This window comes from Rhinoderma darwinii, chromosome 2, assembly GCF_050947455.1.
Source record: "Rhinoderma darwinii isolate aRhiDar2 chromosome 2, aRhiDar2.hap1, whole genome shotgun sequence".
NCBI classification, from domain to species: domain Eukaryota; kingdom Metazoa; phylum Chordata; class Amphibia; order Anura; family Rhinodermatidae; genus Rhinoderma; species Rhinoderma darwinii.
In genome coordinates, this window is record NC_134688.1 from 26,353,393 (window position 1) to 26,375,502 (window position 22,110).

General features: G+C 45.8%; 1 protein-coding gene across 3 annotated transcripts in view; it reads right to left on the bottom strand.

Moving 5' to 3' along the window:
• Positions 1 to 22,110, bottom strand: part of MRE11 (MRE11 double strand break repair nuclease) — a 297,684-nt gene that overhangs the window by 198,994 nt on the left and 76,580 nt on the right. The gene's annotated exons all lie outside the window — the stretch shown is intronic.

Sequence of the window (22,110 nt, forward strand, 5' to 3'; positions counted from 1 at the left end):
AGGGGGCGTGTAACATGGCTGTGACACTGTCCAATCAGCTACGGACAGTGTTACAGCAAGCGCTGGAGAGAGGGGAGCGTGTGCACGCGCACGCTCTCAATCTTCAGCTGTCGGCAGAAAAGGACAAGACTGATCTCGAGAGAGAGAGAGATCACAGTCTTGTACTTGTCAGCTGAACTGGCAAGGGGGCGTGTAATGGCAAAGGGGTCACTGTAATGGGGGGCGTGTAATGTGTCACTGCTGCGGACAGTGCAAGAGCTGGAGAGAGGAGAGCGCGCACGTTCTCACCCTTCAGCTCTCGGCAGAAAAGGACAAGACTGATCTTTCGCGAGAGATCAGTCCTGTACTTATCTGCCGAACTGGCAAGGGGGCGTGTCACTGCTACGAACAGTGCAAGAGCTGGAGAGGAGAGCTCTTGCTGTAACACTGTCCATACCTGATTGGACAGAGTCACAGCCACAGTAACACGCCCCCTTGCCATTACACGCCCCATTGACAGTTCAGGGGGTTATTTAAATATCTGGCGCCAAATATAACGGCACCGATATCTAAATAACGGAGGAGGGTAGAAAAAAAAAGTAAAGTGCCCCAGGATTTGGGCAGCCCTCCCCATTACATGCTGCACTCAGCTGCACATGTATGGGGAGGTGAAAGGTTCTCTTTAACGAGAGGAGTCTGAGTAAGGAGTCCAACAGAATCGGGCGTATGCGTATCGTGCACATGAAGCCGTGAAAAGTGCACCTCGCTTTACTGCGCATGCGCAGTGTACTGTCCTCTGCTTTATGTCCACAATGTGCATCCGCCTGATGCCGCTCCCAGACTCATCTCTGTAAATTGTAAGTTACTATACCCGATACAGACATTTTGATATGGACAGGTTTGGAACATTAAACCTCAGCTGCATAACGGTATGCTGGTGGTTTAGTGGGTCCAAACCTAGTGACAGTTTCCCTTTAACACATGAAAACCTGATAAAGGTATTCACATGATAATTAAGCTATTTGCATAATTATGGTTTAATGAGTACGTTAACGTGTTATTGAGCAAAACATATCCGCCACCCTTTAGGGTAAGGCCCCAGGGAGCGGCCACCGAGACACCAAAAACCGCGCCGACGTGCTGTTCAGTCCGTTTTTCAAATTGTTTGTTATTGGCTGCACGGTTTTGCAGGTAAAACTTCTGTTTACCTGCAAAATCATTTGGCCATTAATGAACAGACCTTGAATGGTCGCACGATTGGGAGGGCAAACAATAGTTTTACCTACAATACCTCGCGCCCATTAACCGTCAATTTGAAAACTGCGCAGAACAGCATGTCGGCGTGGCTTTTGCCTGCATTGTGGACACGTCTCGGCCAACTGGCTGTCGAGTTTGCGTTTCCTTGCCCTTAAGGGGAATGTCTCACATATTTAATTTTAGATTAATCTCATGTAGTTCTGTAGAAAAAAATCCTTGATTTTGTTTGTTCTTTTGTAAATGTTGTTTATTTTATACTTTTAAAGGTTTCCCAGGGGGCGGCCATATTGGAGACACACAATACCTTCCTGTGTTATCCGTATAGACAGTACAGCAGGATGTGTATGCTTTATGGCAGCTGCAATGAATGGAAGGTAATGGCTAGAGAAATGTCATAGAATATTACAGTCTCCAGGAAGTGACACAGCCCCTCCCCCAGAAACCAGGGAGCGGCAGGGGAGCTGCATACAGAGCCTTATAGCCTCATTTATGTGTTACTATCCCACAGTAAAGCGGACTATTGTGCTGCAGAAAATAGGAAATGCCCGCCTACTGCATGTACCGCCGGTAACCAGTGTGAAAACGGGAATATTTATTTAAAAAAATAATAATAATTATTATTATTTTATATATATATATATATATATATATATATATATATATATATATATATGGCTAGTTTTAAAAAAACACTACAATTTAAAAACAAATATATTTATAATGGAAACCTGCTTTAAGTAACATGTCGTTTTCTGATGATATATTCCCTTCATCGCAGACCTAAGTGGTTTTACCGAGTTAATCAAAAAGAGGCCAGTGATTGGCTGCAGCAATCGTGTGGGTATACGATCGCTGCACTCATGTCAACCGACAGCAGCGGGGAGTACCGGAGCAGCTACGCTGGAACGCCGGGGGATCTGGCGGGTGAGTAACGCTTCTTTGTTTTACGCTTATTGCATTACTACCCTTCCCCCCCGGCCACTTTTTTGATTACAATACAATACAAGTATAATAGTCTATTACATTGGCCGTGTCTATATGTATTACTGAGATCACCTCTAACCCTAATTGACAACTTTCTTCTCCTTTATAGTTTTCTCCATTCCCTTCCAGTCTCGCTCGCTCGCTCTCTCTCTCTCGTTCTTTTACTTATTCCACCCACACGATCCGAAAGCTGAAATTCGTCTACTCAGGTGGATTATTAGATCACTTACTGCATTAAACATTGCGACTCCTGTAAGTTGTGGAGGAAATGTAATAAATACCTTTATAAATGTTTCTGGAAGCGGTTTTGGAACGGAGCCCGGTAACCAACTTTCAAATATATTTTAATGGTAATTTCCTGTATACACACAGGCCTGATGTTACGGCGCTGGAAGTAGAAGGAGCTATAACCAAAGGAAGATCGGTGAATGGGAAAATATTCCAACATTAGTCATAAATCCATTTACGACCAGACAGGTAAGAAATGTCAGATGGGTGGGAGTCTCTATGTGTCCCTGCCCCCCTCACGACCACAGTGAGGAGTTTGTATGGAGCGGCTCAATACAACTTTATGAGAATTACAGGAAAAAAGGAATAAGAGTGCTTGGCTGTTTCGTAACTTCCATCAAGATGTATGGATCGACAGAACGTGGATCGGGGGAGGAGAACTGGATTTCATCCACAGTGGGAGTACACTTGCATTGGAATTTGCAAACAGCGCCCTCTGCAGTTGGCGCCCTATAGATTCTCTTGATTAAAGGAACACTCCAGACAAAACTCATATACTATAGCCTGAGGAAGAGGTGCAAGACACATGGATTTAAAGAACACCAAATAGTGATTATCTGTGTCATGCTTCACCCCCTCAGGACGGGTATTTGGTGAAAGACGGTGTCCTTTTTTCCCGATGTACCTTACACCTACATGAACCCAATGTAACTAGAATGAAATACTTTAGGGGAAAGCTTCTTTATGCATCCAGTGTTGTCCTCTTAAAATAAAAGGTATTTTTACTTTATCTCTTCCAGCACGGAGCCCAAAAACAAAAAAAATGCCAAAATACTTCCAGAAGGTCGATAACTCCATTCACATCACGACCGTCCTTCTCCATGGTGCTGAAGTGACCTGTGCCTATTCTACAATAAAAGTGAAGACCATGAAGGTGAATATTGCTAGTCATGATCATAAAGTGATGGACGTACGGAATATATGGGAAGATAAAATTAGATGAAATGTAACCCTTGTGCTGCCGGGACAACTTCCACACTTAAGTCATGCAGAAATAAACAGTGACTAGCGCTGAACAACCCTGCTCAGTACCATGCTCGGCGCTCGGAAACACGGCCGCTAAAACGGGCACACAGATCCGTCAAAAACGGCCGTGAAAACGGTGATGGAAGTGTGCACGAGGCCTAAAGGACATTCTAATATACACTATATGGACAAAAGTATTGGGACACCTCTTAATCATTGAATTCCGGTGTTTCATTCAGTCCCTTTCCCACAGGTGTATAAGATCCAGCACTCGCCATGCAGTCGCCCCTACAGACATTAGTGATAGAATGGGTCGTTATAAAGAGATCACTGAATTTCAGCGCGGCCCTGTAATAGGACGTCACCGATGTAACAAGTCAGTTCATTAAATTTCTTCCCTCCTAGATATTCCACCATCATCTGTGAGTGATGTTATGGTAAAGTGAAAGAAACCGCAGCAACTCGGCCACGAAGTGGAGACCACGTAAAGTTACAGAGCGGGGGCACCGAGTGCTGAGGCGATTAATGCATACAAGTTGCCAACGCTCTGATGGCTCAATATCTGCAGAGTCCAAACCACCTCTGCTATTAACATCAGCACAAAAACTGTGCCCGGGAGCTTCATGGCATGGGGGCCGAGCAGCTGTATGCCAGCCAAACATCGCCAAGCATCGGATGGTGTAAAGCCGCCGCCACTGGACTCTGGAGCAGTGGAAACGTGTTCTGTGGAGTGACGCTTCTCTATCTGGCGATCTGATGGAGGAGTCTGGGTTTGGTGAATGCCAGGAGTACGTTACCTGCCTGCTTTGTGCCAGCTGTAAAGTTTGGAGGAGGAGGGATAATGCTATGGGGTATATTTCAGGGGTCGGCCCCCCAATAGTTCCAGTGAAGCGAAATCTTAATGCTTCAGCATAACAAGACATTTTGGACAATTATAACTCTGTGGCCCTAGTGCACAAAACAAGGTCCATAAAGACATGGTTGGTTTGGTGAGTTTGGGGTGGAAGAACTTAACTGGCCGCACAGAGCCCTGAGCTCAACCCCATCCAACAACTTTGGGATGAACTAGAACGGAGATTGTGAGCCAGACCCCCTCCCCCAACATCAGTGTCTGACCCTCACAAATATTCTTCTGGATGAAGAGGCAAAAATTCCCACAGACTAGAGCTGGGCAATTAATCAGAAAAAATAATAATAATAAAAATCAGAGCAATTAACCAACGTAATCTTGCGCATGTAATTTCTTCTATCCCCTCCCCCAGTATTAACTGCATCTGCGTTCTCAGGCCGCAGATACATTTGAATCCAATGGTAGAGCAGGGAGTCGTAAAGTCTCTGCTCTACCATTCACTATGTATCGATGGACGCTCATGGCTCGGCACAGACAAGCGTGAGGAAGTAACGTTATCGCGCCTGTCTGTGCCGAGCCACACAGACAGGAGGAGCAAAGGGATCTACTCCACTCGTCGTTGGTACGGGGTTAGGCGAGTATGTATTTTATTTGGCACTATTGGGGCTGTGAGGGGACAGCTATGGGGGGCTTCATACTGTGCGAAGGGCAGTAATGGGGGGCATTATACTGTGTGGAGGGCAATATACTGTGTGGAGGGCAGCTATAGGGCCATTGTACTGTGTGGAGGGCAGCTATAGGGCCATTGTACTGTGTGGGAAGAACTATGGAGGCATTATACTGTGTGGGGAGCACAGTGGGTGCAATATACAGTGTGGGGGCAGTATCAGGAGGTATATTATATACAGTAGTATACAGCAGGCTCAGGGGATAAATATTAATCCAATGGTGTAGCATGCAAATAGAGGGTGTGGTCTAAATAATCGTCCATTAATCATAATGGAGGTTACGTGTTCAATTAACCCCTTCCCGACATCTGCCGTATATATACGGCGCTGTCGGGAGGTGCTTCCCGCAAAGCGCCGTATATGTACGGCGCAGTGATGGTGCGGGCTCAGAAGCAGAGCCGGCACCATCACCGCGGGGTGACAGCTGTATTATATAGCTGGCACCCTCCTGTAACTGCCAGGACCGGAGCTACTCTCCGATCCGGCAGATTAACCCCTCAGATGCTGCGCTCAATAGAGCGCAGCATCTGATAGGTTTTAACCCGACCAGCAACCCAGAGACGCAATCGCTGGGTTGCTGTGCCAATCGGACGCCAGAAAATGGCGTCCAAGTCTGCCTTGTACGGGAGCCGATGAGGACCCGCCTGCGGCGAGTCCTCATAGGCTTGCTGTCAGTGAATAACTGACAGCGCTAATACACTGCACTACGTATGTAGTGCAGTGTATTAGAGTAGCGATCGGGGCATCAGGCCCTCATGTCCCCTAGTGGGACAAGTCAAAAAAGTTAAAAAAACGTAATAAAAATGTGGTAAAACAATAAAAACACACACTTTTAAAATAAAAATAAAGTTAAACTGACTTTTTCCCCATAGTAAGACTTTTATTATGGGAAAACCCGTAAAAATTAAAAAAAACTATACATAATTGGTATCGCCGCGTCCGTAACGACCCAAACTACAAAACTATTATGTAATTTATCCCGCACGGTGAACGCCGAAAAAAAAAAACATGAAAAACAACGCCAGAATCTTTGTTTTTAGGTCACATTTCCTTCCAAAAAATACTATAAAAAGTGATCAAAAAGTCACATTTACTCCAAAATAGTACTAATAAAAAACGTGCCGCAAAAAATAATCCCTGACACCGCTTTGTGCACGCAAAAATAAAAAAGTTATGGGTCTTAGAATATGGCGACACAGAAAACAAATGATTTTATAAAAAAAGTGATTTTATTGTGCAGAAGCTGCAATACATAAAAAAAACTATACATAATTGGTATTGCCGCATACGTAACGACCCAAACTACAAAACAATTATGTAATTTATCCCGCACGGTGAACGCGGTAAAAAAAAACATGAAAAACAACGCCAGAATTGCTTGTTTTTGGTAATTTCCTTTACCAAAAAATGAAATAAAAAGTGATCAAAAAGTCGTATGTGTTCTAAAATGGTACCAATAAAATCTACAGCCCGTCTCGCAAAAAACAAGCCCGCACACCGCTCAATCAACTGAAAAATAAAAACGTTACGGCACTAGTAATGCGGTGATGAAAAACACCTCAATGCACAGGCCGGAGGGGAACATTCCTTCAGTTTCAGGGCCCTAGTATTTAGGAACTAGGAAGGTAAGGGACAAAGCACATCCGCTGGAAGCGAGGGCGCCCGTATTATACCAGCGGAAAACTTTCCCAGTAATATTTCCCAAACTACGAAGGAGAAAAAGTCCCCAAAAGGTGCAGAGCGTTACAAAAGGGGGATAAGAAAGAAAACCGTTTATCAGTGTGACACCGGCCTGTGCATAACGGATCGCTTCACATCGTAACACACATCTATGGATAATTGTATATAATATACCCTCTTATTATACCCTGATGTACTCCGCACAGCTTACATATACCCTGATGTACTCCGCACAGATTACATATACCCTGATGTACTCCGCACAGATTACATATACCCTGATGTACTCCGCACAGATTACATATACCCTGATGTACTCCGCACAGTTTACATATACCCTGATGTACTCCGCACAGCTTACATATACCCTGATGTACTCCGCCCAGCTTACATATACCCTGATGTACTCCGCACAGCTTACATATACCCTGATGTACTCCGCCCAGCTTACATATACCCTGATGTACTCCTCACAGCTTACATATACCCTGATGTACTCCTCACATATTACATATACCCTGATGTACTCCGCCCAGCTTACATATACCCTGATATACTCCGCACAGCTTACATATACCCTGATATACTCCACACAGCTTACATATACCCTGATGTACTCCGCACAGCTTACATACACCCTGATGTACTCCGCACAGATTACATATACCCTGATGTACTCTGCACAGCTTACATGTACCCTGATGTACTCCTCACAGCTTACATATACCCTGATGTACTCTGCACAGCTTACATATACCCTGATGTACTCCGCACAGCTTACATATACCCTGATGTACTCCTCACAGATTACATATACCCTGATGTACTCCGCACAGATTACATATACCCTGATGTACTCCGCACATATTACATATACCCTGATGTACTCCGCACAGATTACATATACCCTGATGTACTCCGCACAGATTACATATACCCTGATGTACTCCGCCCAGCTTACATATACCCTGATGTACTCCGCACAGCTTACATATACCCTGATGTACTCCGCACAGCTTACATATACCCTGATGTACTCATCACAGCTTACATGTAGCCTGATGTACTCCTCACATATTACATATACCCTGATGTACTCCGCACAGATTACATATACCCTGATGTACTCCGCCCAGCTTACATATACCCTGATGTACTCCGCCCAGTTTACATATACCCTGATGTACTCCTCACAGATTACATATACCCTGATGTACTCCTCACATATTACATATACCCTGATGTACTCCGCACAGCTTACATATACCCTGATGTACTCCTCACATATTACATATACCCTGATGTACTCCGCACAGCTTACATATACCCTGACGTACTCCGCACAGCTTACATATACCCTGATGTACTCCTCACAGCTTACATATACCCTGATGTACTCCTCACAGATTACATATACCCTGATGTACTCTGCACAGCTTACATATACCCTGATGTACTCCTCACAGCTTACATATACCCTGATGTACTCCTCACAGCTTACATATACCCTGATGTACTCCGCACAGATTACATATACCCTGATGTACTCCGCACAGCTTACATATACCCTGATGTACTCCTCACAGATTACATATACCCTGATGTACTCCGCCCAGCTTACATATACCCTGATGTACTCCGCTCAGCTTACATATACCCTGATGTACTCCGCACAGCTTACATATACCCTGATGTACTCCGCACAGCTTACATATATCCTGATGTACTCCGCACAGATTACATATACCCTGATGTACTTCGCACAGCTTACATATATCCTGATGTACTCTGCACAGCTTACATATACCCTGATGTACTCCGCACAGCTGACATATACCCTGATGTACTCCGCACAGCTTACATATACCCTGATGTACTCCGCACAGCTTACATATACCCTCATGCTTTTATAGCTTGCCCAAAATCCACAAAGGGTATCCTCCCTTACGTGGTAGACCTATTGTTTCAGGCATCAACAATTTAACCCAGAACGTGAGCACATATATAGATCAGGTGTTGCGTCCGTTTGTATTGGGTCTTACATCATATGTACGTGATACTATGGATGTCCTGAAACAAATTGAGGGCATCACATTGGATCATAACACACTGTTGGCTAGTCTAGATGTAGAGGCCCTATACTCTTCTATTCCACATTTACTCGGTTGTGATGCGGTTGAATATTTCCTCAGATCTAGGGGTACTCAATATACGGCTCATAATCAGCTTGTCTTACAGTTACTACATTTTGTGCTGGAGAAGAATGTGTTCATCTTCGAAGATAGGATCTTTCACCAGCAATGTGGTACTGCAATGGGAAGTCCTATGGCTCCCACCTATGCAAATTTATTCCTTGGCTGGTGGGAGGAGACTATTGTTTTGGGGATAGGTTTGCTAAGTGGACTTCATCGATAGGGATCTGGATCAGATATATCGATGACGTGTTACTGTTCTGGAATTCAACAGTGGAGGAATTCAATAGCTTTGTAGCAGCCCTTAATATTAATGCTTTGGGGCTAAGGTTTACAAGCGAGATCAGTAATCAGGAACTGTCCTTTTTATACCTTAAAATCACCAAAACAGCTGAAGGTACAATTTGTACTAAGGTACACCGCAAGGAAACAGCAACCAACAGTTTCCTTCAATGGAATAGCTGCCACCCTTATCCCCTCAAGCGTGGTATTCCTAAGGGCCAGTTCATGCGAGTACGCCGGAACTGTAGCTCGATGGAGGACTTCGAAAGACAGGCGCAAGAGCTCACAGGTAGACTAAAGGATAGAGGTTTTCCTATGGGAGTAATCAGGAAGGCCTATAAGGGAGCGAGAGATGCAGATAGGCAAAGTCTTCTTGTCCCTAGACAACGTAAGGAAGAGAGAGTTACGAGACTCATTGGCACGTATGATTCCAAGCAAAGTGAAATCATGCAAATCTTGAAAAGGTACTGGCGCATTCTCAGTGCTGATGTAGATTTGGCAGATCAGATCACACAGTGGCCCTCAGTTACTTTTCGCAGAGGCAAAAATATCAGGGATAGGGTCATGCAGAGTTGTTTTGACCCCATTATACCTAAAAGGCACATGGATGGATAGACAGATACCGGGTACACATAGATGTGGCAGTTGCAAATCTTGTGATTTCATTCAGAGAGGAAACAAATTTCAAAGTGTTACCACCAAGGTGGAATATGAAATCCGAGATTTTGTTAATTGCAAAACAGCAGGGGTGGTTTATCTGATCACATGTCCATGTCCCCTGAACTATGTGGGCAAAACGATACGGCAGTTTAGGCGCCGGATTCGAGAGCATGTTGGTGACATTGTTCACTCAAGAGACACCTCCGTATCCAAACATGTACATGCCAAACACCAGGGTAAAGCAGAATGTTTGAAATTCCAGGCTATTGAACTCATAAGGCCTCCAAAACGGGGGGGGGGGGGGGGGGGGGGACTGGGATAACCTCATTCTGCGAAAAGAAGCCCAGTGGATTTACAAATTGTCATGTGTACAACCAGATGGTTTAAATGAGCAGACCAATTTTGCCTGCTTTATTTAAACAGGATATCGGTGCTAGGGCTGTCAATGTGTGGTCATTTTGTCATGTGGTCTCTGTCATATCTTCTTTTAGTCTAGGTTCGACAGACATGGTCCTTCAAGAGAGATTTTTTCACAATTTTTTCACAAATTGTAAAGCGTGGTAGACATATACTATTATTCAACCTTCCATACAATATGTACTTTTTTGGTTAGGTGGTCTATGGCTGTCCAGTTGCGGGCAGGAGCTGATCCGTAATAATTATCCATTTTATCAAATATCGTTGGATTCCTTCCTTACCTAGAGTCTTATGCAGCATGGGTGACGCGACTGCGATCTCCACTGCGCCTGCGGTCTGATGCGGTCGATGTTGATTCCTGGCTGTCAGCTGATGGCCAGGGGTCACATGGACAGGCGTCACGAATTTCGGGGGAGTGAGTGGGATTGGCTGATTTGCAGACCGCTGCCGAGGACGGGGGGAGGAGTTTACTGTTTATTATGACTCAGAGCCCCGGAGTGAGGCATGCCGCTGATATCAATGCGAGCATGCTTCCGTGGTGTACAGCAGAATAGCTGCTGTTGAATTAATATCGCTGGCATCCCGGCCAGAGTGACCAAGTACAGACCCCTGATGATAAGTACAAGAAACGCGTAGGGTCGTGTTAGTGAGGAATTGTAGCATTGGGGACAGTGTGAATTGTTGTATCCTTTAACACTGGGAGTTCCAGGTGCGGTTATCGCGGGCTCTAGTGTGTTTCAAGGTTTATACTACTGTTTTGCCCATTGTTATATGCTGATTCCGTTTTGATATCTGTTATAAACATACTGAGTCATAGAGGGTTCGCAATGGTATCAGGACTCAGTAGTTTTGTTAGGGATCTGCCAGGTACTTCATCTAGGTATACTCCTGGGATTAATCAATCCACACCTGAGGCCAGACCTGTTCGACTGACACCATCTCCCACCAACCAGGGTGGCAGGCTCAGGAGTGGGAGAGCCTATCGCGGCCTGGTCTGTCGGAGTTAGCTCCGCCCCCTGTCCTTTATTACCTGCCCTGTTCTCTCCCTCAGTGCTTGTAATTCTTTTGGATTCCTGGCCCCACTGCTGCTTGCTCCAGCCTGCTTCTGCCGTGCTTCTGCCTTGCTGCAGTTCTGCTTGACCTGCTTTGCTTTGCCCCTGGCTTGCTTCTGTCTCCGTGCCCGCTCGGGTGTACTCACTTCGTCCTGGTCCTGACTGTTCGTTCGCCGCTCCGTTTCCTCGTGGCGTTCCGTGGCTACTGCCCCTTCCCTTGCGTGTTCCCTGTTTGTTTTCCTGTGCACTTAGACAGCGTAGGGACCGCTGCCCAGTTGTACCTCGTCGCCTAGGGCGGGTCGTTGCAAGTAGGCAGGGACAGGGCGGTGGGTAGATTAGGGCTCACTTTCCCTTCACCTCCTCCCTGCCATTACATAATTACAAGCCCTTACCTAGTCTACCATTTCTCCTATCATGGACCCCCTTGAGACCCTGACCAAGCAGATGCAGGGCCTCTCCCTACAGGTCCAGGCCCTGGCCCAAAGGGTCAATCAGGGTGACGCTGCTTTAGTAGTACCCCTCACCTCACCTCTAGAACCCGACCTCAAGTTACCTGACCGGTTCTCAGGGGACAGTAAGACGTTTCTCTCCTTCCGGGAGAGTTGCAGACTGTATTTCCGCCTAAAGTGCCACTCCTCAGGTTCCGAGAACCAGCGGGTGGGTATCATCATATCCTGACTCCAGGAAGGGCCCCAAGAGTGGGCCTTCTCCTTGGCTCCTGACGCCCCTGAACTTTCCTCTGTTGATCGTTTTTTCTCTGCCCTCGGACTCATTTACGACGAGACTGACAGGACTGCTTTAGCCGAGAGTCAGCTGGTGACCTTACGTCAGGGTAGGAGACCGGTTGAGGAATACTGTTCTGATTTTAGGAAGTGGTGCGTAGCTTCTCAGTGGAACGATCCGGCCCTAAGGTGCCAGTTTAGGTTAGGATTATCTGACGCCCTGAAGGATCTGCTGGTTAGCTACCCCTCGTCTGACTCCCTTGACCAGGTTATGGCCCTAGCAGTACGACTTGACCGACGTCTCAGGGAACGTCAGCTAGAACGCTTCAGTGTGCTCCCCTCTGACTTTTCTGCGATCCCCCCCGAGGTCCCGTCTCCTCGCCCCTCCACGGAGGACTCGGAGGTACCTATGCAACTCGGGGCCTCCATGTCCCCTCGACAACGTAGGGAGTTTCGCAGAATGAATGGTCTCTGCTTCTACTGTGGGGACGACAAGCATCTACTGAACACCTGTCCCAGGCGCAAGAATAAGAAGCCGGAAAACTTCCGCGCCTAAGTGATCATCGGGGAGGTCACTTGGGCGCACAGGTATTTCCCGTTAATGTGAAACGCAATAAAATTTTGCTTCCCTTTCAGGTCTCGTTTGCTGGCCGGTCTGCCACGGGCAGTGCTTTCGTGGATTCTGGCTCATCTGCTAATATCATGTCTGTGGAATTTGCTATGTCTCTAAAGATGCCTTGTATTGATTTACCTTATCCTATCCCTGTAGTAGGAATCGACTCAACTCCCCTTGCTAATGGTTATTTTACTCAGCATACTCCTGTTTTTGAACTCCTGGTTGGCTCCATGCATGTGGAGCAGTGCTCTGTACTGGTGATGCAGGGATTATCGTCTGATCTGGTTTTAGGCCTTCCCTGGTTGCAGTTGCATAATCCCACGTTTGATTGGAATACTGGGGATCTCACCAAATGGGGTAATGAATGTCTTATGTCATGTCTTTCTGTTAACTCTATTTCTCCCCGGGAGGAGGTAAACACGCTTCCTGAGTTTGTTCAGGACTTCGCCGATGTGTTTTCTAAGGAGGCCTCCGAGGTGTTGCCCCCCCATAGAGATTACGATTGCGCTATCGATTTGGTGCCTGGTGCCAAGCTTCCTAGGGGTAGGATATTTAATCTTTCATGTCCTGAACGTGAAGCTATGAGGGTGTATATCCAAGAATGCCTGGCCAAGGGTTTCATTCGCCCCTCGACTTCTCCTGTAGGTGCTGGCTTCTTCTTCGTGGGGAAGAAGGATGGTGGTCTTAGGCCGTGCATTGATTATCGTAACCTGAATAAGGTCACCGTAAGGAACCAGTACCCACTTCCTTTGATTCCGGATCTTTTTAATCAGGTTCAGGGAGCCCAATGGTTTTCTAAGTTCGATCTACGGGGGGCATATAACCTTATCCGCATCAAAGAGGGGGATGAGTGGAAAACTGCGTTCAACACACCCGAGGGTCATTTCGAATACCTGGTCATGCCCTTTGGGTTGTGTAATGCCCCTGCTGTCTTCCAGAATTTTATTAATGAAATCCTGAGAGAGTACCTGGGTAATTTTCTTGTTGTGTACCTTGATGACATACTGGTGTTTTCCAAGGACTGGTCCTCCCACGTGGAGCATGTCAGGAAGGTGCTCCAGGTCCTTCGGGAGAATAATCTGTTTGCTAAGACTGAAAAATGTGTCTTTGGGGTACAGGAGATACCATTTTTAGGGCAAATCCTCACTCCTCATGAATTCCGCATGGACCCTGCCAAGGTTCAGGCTGTGGCGGAATGGGTCCAACCGGCCTCCCTTAAGGCGTTACAGTGTTTTTTAGGGTTCGCCAACTATTACAGGAGATTTATTGCCAACTTCTCGGTCGTCGATAAGCCTCTTACGGACCTTACCCGCAAGGGTGCTGATGACCTCCATTGGCCCCCTGAGGCCGTCCAGGCCTTTGAGACTCTCAAGAAGTGCTTTATCTCGGCCCCCGTGCTGATTCAGCCCAACCAAGAGGAGCCATTTATTGTGGAGGTTGACGCTTCCGAGGTGGGAGTGGGGGCCGTCTTGTCCCAGGGTACCAGCTCCCTCACCCATCTCCGCCCCTGTGCTTACTTCTCTAGGAAGTTTTCGCACACGGAGAGTAACTATGATATTGGCAACCGCGAACTTCTAGCCATTAAATGGGCTTTTGAGGAGTGGCGGCACTTCCTGGAGGGGGCCAGACACCAGGTAACGGTCCTTACGGATCACAAGAATCTGGTTTTCCTAGAATCGGCCCGGAGGCTTAATCCTAGACAAGCTCGGTGGGCACTATTCTTTACCAGATTTAATTTCTTGGTTACCTATAGGGCTGGGTCCAAGAATATTAAGGCTGATGCTCTGTCACGTAGTTTCATGGCCAATCCTCCTTCCGAGAAGGATCCTGCTTGTATTTTACCCCCTGGTATAATCGTCTCTGCCACGGATTCTGATTTAGCTTCTGATATCGCGGCTGATCAGGGTGCAGCCCCCGGGAACGTCCCTGGGGACAAACTGTTTGTTCCCCTGCAATACCGGCTGAGGGTACTCAGGGAAAACCATGACTCCGCTCTATCTGGTCATCCTGGCATCTTGGGCACCAAACACCTCATTACCAGAAACTATTGGTGGCCTGGGTTGCCTAAAGACGTTAGGGCTTACGTCGCCGCTTGTGAGGTTTGCGCTAGGTCCAAAACCCCTAGGTCCCGACCTGCGGGCCTACTACGTTCCTTGCCCATTCCCCAGAGACCTTGGACCCATATCTCCATGGATTTTATCACCGATTTGCCTCCATCTCAGGGCAAGTCGGTGGTGTGGGTGGTAGTCGACCGCTTCAGCAAGATGTGCCACTTTGTGCCCCTTAAGAAGCTACCTAACGCCAAGACGTTAGCTTCTTTGTTTGTGAAACACATCCTGCGTCTCCATGGGGCCCCAGTCAATATAGTTTCTGACAGAGGGGTACAATTTGTTTCCTTATTTTGGAGAGCTTTTTGTAAAAAGTTGGAGATTGATCTGTCCTTCTCCTCCGCCTTCCATCCCGAAACTAATGGCCAAACGGAAAGGACCAACCAATCCCTGGAACAATATTTAAGGTGTTTCATCTCTGACTGTCAATTCGATTGGGTCTCATTCCTTCCCCTTGCTGAATTTTCCCTGAATAACCGGGTCAGTAACTCGTCAGGGGTCTCCCCGTTTTTCTGTAATTTCGGGTTTAACCCAAGGTTCTCCTCCGTCTCCCCTGGTTGTTCCAATAATCCTGAGGTAGAGGATGTTCATCGGGAACTGTGCACTGTCTGGGCCCAGGTTCAGAAGAACCTAGAGGCGTCCCAGAGCGCACAAAAGATTCAGGCGGATAGTAGACGTTCTGCTAACCCCCGGTTTGTCGTCGGGGATTTGGTCTGGTTGTCGTCCAGGAACTTGCGCCTTAAGGTCCCGTCCAGGAAGTTTGCTCCCCGATTTATTGGACCTTATAAGATCATTGAAGTCCTCAACCCTGTATTCTTCCGTCTGGAGCTCCCCCCATCCTTTCGCATACATGACGTCTTCCATGCCTCCCTCCTTAAACGCTGCTCCCCGTCCTGGTCCCCCTCGAGGATACCTCCTGTTCCCGTTAACACCCCTGAGGGGGTGGAATTCGAGGTGGCCAAGATTATGGACAGTAGGATGGTCCAGGGCTCCCTCCAGTACCTGGTCCATTGGAGAGGATACGGGCCGGAGGAGAGGACTTGGGTACCTGCCCGTGATGTTCACGCTGGGGTATTGATCAGGAGGTTCCACCTTCTCTTCCCCACTAAACCGGGTCCCCTTAGTAAGGGTCCGGTGGCCCCTCATAAAAGGGGGAGTACTGTTAGGGATCTGCCAGGTACTTCATCTAGGTATACTCCTGGGATTAATCAATCCACACCTGAGGCCAGACCTGTTCGACTGACACCATCTCCCACCAACCAGGGTGGCAGGCTCAGGAGTGGGAGAGCCTATCGCGGCCTGGTCTGTCGGAGTTAGCTCCGCCCCCTGTCCTTTATTACCTGCCCTGTTCTCTCCCTCAGTGCTTGTAATTCTTTTGGATTCCTGGCCCCACTGCTGCTTGCTCCAGCCTGCTTCTGCCGTGCTTCTGCCTTGCTGCAGTTCTGCTTGACCTGCTTTGCTTTGCCCCTGGCTTGCTTCTGTCTCCGTGCCCGCTCGGGTGTACTCACTTCGTCCTGGTCCTGACTGTTCGTTCGCCGCTCCGTTTCCTCGTGGCGTTCCGTGGCTACTGCCCCTTCCCTTGCGTGTTCCCTGTTTGTTTTCCTGTGCACTTAGACAGCGTAGGGACCGCCGCCCAGTTGTACCTCGTCGCCTAGGGCGGGTCGTTGCAAGTAGGCAGGGACAGGGCGGTGGGTAGATTAGGGCTCACTTTCCCTTCACCTCCTCCCTGCCATTACAAGTTTACTGTTTAATTCGTTTTTAAATTCACACGGTGGGGCTTTTGTCACGGTGGTGATTGTACCCCTGTTTTTAGAGAGTTATCTAAATAAACTTATATTTTACTCATATATCACTTCAGTGAATCCATAAAAATTTCCTATATTGTGGGAGCACAATTTTGTTGTATCAGTTATACAGTGAATCATATACCCTCATGTACTCCGCCCAGATTACATATACCCTGATGTACTCCGCACAGATTACATATACCCTGATGTACTCCGCACAGCTTACATATACCCGGATGTACTCCGCACAGCTTACATATACCCTGATGTACTCCTCACAGATTACATATACCCTGATGTACTCCGCATAGCTTACATATACCCTCATGTACTCCGCCCAGATTACATATACCCTGATGTACTCCGCACAGATTACATATACCCTGATGTACTCCGCACAGCTTACATATACCCTGATGTACTCCGCACAGATTACATATACCCTGATGTACTCCGCACAGCTTACATATACCCTGATGTACTCCTCACAGATTACATATACCCTGATGTACTCCGCATAGCTTACATATACCCTCATGTACTCCGCCCAGATTACATATACCCTGATGTACTCCGCACAGCTTACATATACCCTGATGTACTCCGCACAGCTTACATATACCCTGATGTACTCCTCACAGATTACATATACCCTGATGTACTCCGCACAGATTACATATACCCTGATGTACTCTGCACAGCTTACATATACCCTGATGTACTCCGCACAGCTTACATATGCCACCACATTATAAACTGAAATACCAGCAATACCTCAAACAGAACTACTACCAAGCAAAATCCATGCTCAAAATGGTGGTCTTTCCCTTCTTAGCCCTACAGTGTGCCCAAACAGCAATTTATGGCCACAAGTTAGGCATTACCATACCCGGGAGAACCCGCTTAACAATTTATGGGGTAAGATTCTCTAGGGGCACAACATATTGTGCGGTGAATAGGTCAGTGGAAAAATTGCAATTTTCACTTTGCACCATCCACGGCGTATTCATTTCTGAAAAACACCTGTTGAGTCTAAATTCTCACTACACCCCTTGATAAGTGCAGTTTCCCAAATGGAGTCACTTTTGGGGTGTTTCCACTGTATTAGTACTACAGGGACTCAGCAAATGCGACATGGCGCCCAGAAACCATTCCAAAATCCAAATGGTGCTAGTTCCATTCTGAGCCCTACCGTGTGTCCAAACAGATGTTTGTGACCACATGTGAGGTATTGTTTTACTCGGGAGAAATTGCTTTACAAATGTTGCGGTGCTTTTTCTCCTTCAGACCCTGTGGAAATGAAAAGAAAATACCTAAACCTACATTTTCTTTGAAAAAATGTAGATTTTCATTTTTACGGCCTACTTCCAATACGTTCTGTGAATCACCTGTCGGGTCAAACTGCTCACTGTACCCCTAGATAATTTCCTCATGGGGTGTAGTTTCCAAAATGGGGTCACTTGTTGGGGGTTTCCACTGTTTTGTCCCCTCAGGGGCTTTGTAAATGTGACATGACCTCCGCAAACCATTCCTGCTAAATTTGAGTTCCAAAAGCCAAATGACGCTCTTTCCCTTCTCAGCCTCGCCGTGTGTCTAAACAGCCGTTTATGACCACATGTGGGGTATTGTTTTACTCGGGAGAAATTGCTCTATAAATGTTGTGGTGCTTTTTCTACTTTAGTTCTTTTGGAAATGAAAAAAAAATAGCTAAACCTACATTTTATTTGAAAAAATTTAGATTTTCATTTTCATGGCCTAGTTCCAAAACTTTTTGCAAAAAAACTGGCGGGTCAAAATGCTTGCTACACTCCTAAATAAAGTCCTCGAGGAGTGTAGTTTCCCAAATGGGGTCACTTTTGGGGGTTTCCACTGTTTTGGCACCACAAGACCTCTTCAAATCTGACATGGTGCCTAAAATATATTCTAATAAAAAGGAGGCCCAAAATCCACTAGGTGCTCCTTTGCTTCGAAGGCCGCTGCTTCAGTCCATTATGACACTAGAGCCACATGTGGGATATTTCCTAAAACTGCAGAACCTGGGCAATAAATATTGAGTTGCATTTCTTGGGTAAAACCTTCTGTGGTACAAAAAAAATGGATTCAAAATGAATTTCTGGAAAAAAATAATGAACTTTGGAAATTTCACCTCTACTTTGCCTTAATTCCTGCGCAATGTCTAAAGGGTTAAGAAACTTTCTAAATGCTGTTTTGAATACTTTGAGGGCTGCAGTTTTTAAAATGGGGTGACTTATTGGGGGTTTCTAATATCTAAGGACCACAAAGCCACTTCACAACTGAACTGGCCCCTGTAAAAATAGCATTTTGACATTTTCTTGAAAATGTGAGAAATTGCTGCTAAAGTTCTAAGCCTTGTAACGTCCTAGAAAAATAAAATGATGTTCAAAAAACGATGCCAAACTAAAGTAGACATATGGGGGATGTTAGTTAGCAACATTTTTGTGTGGTATAACTGCCTGTCTTACAAGCAGATACATTTAAATTGAGAAAAATTCTAATTTTTCGCTAAATTTTGGTGTTTTTCACAATTAAATACTGAATGTATCGGGCAAATTTTGCCAGTAACATAAAGTCCAATGTGTCACGAGAAAACAATCTCAGAATCGCTTGGATAGGTAAAAGCATTGCGGAGTTATTACCACATAAAGTAACACGTCAGATTTGAAAAATGAGGCTCTGTCAGGAAGGTCAAAAGTGCCCAAAGAGGGAAGGGGTTAATCGTGATTTGGATTTAGGTCCTAATCGCCCAGCCCTACCACAGAAACTCCAAAATCTTGTAGGAAGTCTTCCCAGAGGAGGGGAAGATGTTTTAGCTGCAAAGGGAGCACCAACTCCATAGTAATGCCGATGGACGTAGAATCAGATGTCATAAAAGCTCCTGCAGGTGTAATGTGTAGGTGTCACAGTACGTCTGTCCATATAGTATATAATTAGATTTCTATATGCTGTAAACTTCCAGAACTGAAGCTGGTCTCCCGTGGTCTAAGTGCCGGAGGCTGGGTTTGTCTGTGAGCACATCGGGAGCCAGGTTGGCATTGACTACAAAGCACTATGTCATTTTGACAGCAATGCTTGTATTATTTTGCTAGGAGAAGGAAAGGAAGATTTGTCTTTGTGCAAAATTTTTTACTTCTCAATATTGTATCTGGGATATATTAAAGCAAAATAAAAATAAAAGCATTGCATTATGTCAAATGTTTATTCAATTACCATATTTTTCAGACTATAAGACGCACAGAAGTTAAGACAACAGAAAATAAGGAGAACATGGTTTCAGACTAAGAACGACTTCCCATGTGGTCTAAATTGTGAAGGGGTACATGGCACCAGTCCTGGGGGTCTAGGGCAGTGGAGGGATTAATATTTGATCACCTTTTAGTCTAGCCTAATGCCCCTTTCCTATTGATTTACTCACCTCCCCAGGCTTCAGTGATATTTCCTGCGGTGCTCCTGCCCAGAACTGAATGTACTGCGCCAGGCACGGACAGCTGCACAGTTCTCTCTATGAACTTTTATGAACGCTCTACCCGATAAATAAAGGGGTTATACAGGACTAGAAAAACATGGCTGGTTTATTCCAAAAACAGTGCCACACCTCTTCACAGATTGTGTGAGATATTGCAGGTCAGTCCCATTCACTTCAATGGTGCAGAGCTGCAATACCAGACACATCCTATGGACAGGTGTGGCACTGTTTCTGGAATAAAGCAGCCCTGTTTTTCTAATTCTTTAAGGAAAGTCAGAAGAATCTTGCGCCATTGGCCCTCCGACTTTAGACTATAAGCACACCATTTTTAGCAAGATTTTTTGCAATAGGACAGACAGACCCCTTAAGTATCAATAAGGCATATGCACCAAGGAAACAGCCCCCCTGTAACCTAGATTCCTTGAAGAAGTTTAAGAAGAATTACTTGAGCCCCTTTAATACTTCCAAGCTCAGTGACAGGGCCTGCGGGGGAGGTGCATGACACAGAGATTCTATCTTTAGTGTCACTAAAGCCCCTCCTATTTCCTGTGATCCAGGAAATGGGAGTGGCTTTTGTAAAGTGGGCTGGGCGGCGCAATAAATCAACAGAGAGGTATGAGGCCATCTTCAAACATAGCATCACCTAAGAAGTAACTTTGCAAATACTTTGTTTTACTCATCGTGTCCGATGCTCTACTCTAGTTCACATCCATGCATTCAGATTTCTGCTGGTTTCCTGTTAGCTCTCAGGATGAATGCTCTCACATCTTTTAGCTGCTCCCCACTAGCTCTGTGTCTCAACAGATCGCGGTTATTACACCATTCACTGTACAGTAGTTTAAACAACGATTATAGAAATTGATGTGACTCTGACGTACAGTAGGTGTATGGCACTTTACAAGAGAGAGCTCTACACTGTAACGAACCAAGCACCAATTAGGAGGGAGTATGAAAATGGAGAGAAATTTAAACATAATGTATATTACAAAATTTAACGAATTTCTCATTACCTTCTTAGTACCAATTTTGACACCACAGTTTTGATTTGAGACCCAGGAAATAGGAGGGGCTGTCCTAAAGTGGGCGAGATTGCACATTTACGGGTGGGGTTATGAACTTTTAGGGCAGAGTTAGTCAGTTTTAGCTCAAATTTCTTACACTGACCAATAGGATGTCACGATTATCCTCGAACATGTTCAGACTGACCCATGACTTTCCCACCAGAAGAATGTTAATTTTCACGGGACACAAACCATTGGAAATAATACAGGATGTGTAACATTTCTATGGCCATCATGCTTCCCACATTTGGATTACCCAAGGCTACAAAGACTTCTTTCAAACTGTAAAGCTTATCTAAGGACAAATGTCAACCATACACTTTAGAAAGCTGCTAGATGTACTACAAAGTTTCTTATTTTCGCTTTTACAATTGATTTATTGAAAGTTGTTTATAGTTGGAGGTACAATTTAACCCCTTGCCACCGCCGCAGCCATTTTTATTTTTTTCGTATTTGTTTTTTCCTTCCCACCTTCCAAAAGTCATAACTTTTTATTGTACTATGCAATGTAATAAGAAATGGAAAAAAAATTATTTGTTGGGATGAATGGTAAAAAAGCACTAATTCCTTCCTTAATTGGAGCACGAAGATGGCAGCCCCGGAGGCACTCATCAGGCCCCCAGGCTGCCATCGACACCCAGCGATCACGTCTGGGGAGTGCAATGGACTGGACTGTCTGATGTGGTTACCCCCCTCTTTCTGATGGCTTAGATGCCACGGTTGCCATTAACCGTGGTATCTAAGTAATTAAACAGCCAGGATCGGGGTTATTTCCGATCCCGGCCATTGCAGTGAGGTGTCAGTAGTAACATACAATCAACATCCGCTGACTTGCTCTTCCCGGCTATGATGTACCTCAACGTCACATGTCGGGATGGGGTCAAATGATAACATTCTAGCTGCCTGCAATGAACTGCCTGCAGGAGCTCACTTTATTCATTCCATATACTGAACTCAATATAAAAGGGGTTATCCGGGTTGTTAACATTTTGTAATG